This window comes from Mobula birostris, chromosome 10, assembly GCF_030028105.1.
Source record: "Mobula birostris isolate sMobBir1 chromosome 10, sMobBir1.hap1, whole genome shotgun sequence".
In the NCBI taxonomy this organism is placed as follows: Eukaryota; Metazoa; Chordata; class Chondrichthyes; order Myliobatiformes; family Myliobatidae; genus Mobula; species Mobula birostris.
This window is the reverse complement of record NC_092379.1, coordinates 94,304,176-94,305,426: the sequence shown is the minus strand read 5'-3', so window position 1 is coordinate 94,305,426 and position 1,251 is coordinate 94,304,176.

Here is a 1,251-nt window from a genome sequence, read left to right as displayed (position 1 = left end):
AGTTGACTGCACACCACAGATTTTTGGAGCAGCAGTGTCCTTTGAACTGGTATTAACAATTGACATTTCACAGCTTGCTATTTGTGATTGCATTTCATTTGAGGATACAGAACAAGTAATGATTGTTTGAATTTGTTCTAAAACAAATCTGACAAGGTCAACTGAAATTAAATCAGAATATGAAGAAATAGGCTCAGGTGCAATTTCTATGCATTTTTCCGTACATCTCAAAGGCTTTTTAAGAACAATCTGATTTTGCATTAGTGGTTTCAAAGAAAGGATTTTCTTGACTTGTTCAGTGACATTGCTTACAAATTTAAGTGAAGTAAGCATACTGGCAAAAAATATGATTTGATCTGTCTTCTTTGTGGCTTTTTCATCCAAAGTTTCATCTATGCTCGAACCAACTTCCAATGAATCTGTACAAGTGTATTTCCTTTCTACCTCCTCAACAATGGCATTAACAAGTTCTTGAGAAACATCACTTACTTCATTTTTAAGAGGAACAAAGCTTAATGTGGAATCTACCTTCTCAAGTAAAACATCAATAATTTTTGAAACAATATCTTTCAAAATGTCTGGGGTGTAAATGGCCATAAGATTCCTCGCTGGAGGTGAAATTACTTTTCTTTCTTCATCAACAATGATTCCAATTTCCTGTGAAAACTTTTCATCATTTAATAGGTGCTGTAAAGCAAACTTTATGAGTTCTTCCTTCATAAGTTTTGCTGTCTCTGTTGTCTTTAGATCAGTTACACCTCTAGAACTCGAGGCTAGCATCTCAGTTTTTGTTTGCAATATTTCATGAAGCTGGTTTGTGACCTGTTCACCAAGTTTATTAACGTGTCTTTTTCTTTCACTTGGTACTTTGGTGTGTTTTGCTACTTGACCTGACCCAGATTTTTGTTCTGTATGGGACGCCAGTGATTTTTTTATTTCATTATATACAGCATTTAAAAAATCTGGAGAGGTAAGGCTTAACTTACATGACTGAGACACTGAGCTTCTCATTTCATTGAACAGTTTTACAAAACATTCAGTAAATTCACCAGCAGTATTTGTCAAATCTGTTGATTTATTAGCACATATTTGCTGTTTCTCAGTCTCCGACCTTTGTTCTAGCGAATGCAGTGAAAGGCCAATTAATTTTTTGACATGATCTACCACATTTACTGAAGTATCTTCTGGAAGTAGTTCAAGGCAAGAATCACGAATGATGTGAGACTTGTTACCAGCTTCTGATGTCTCTGG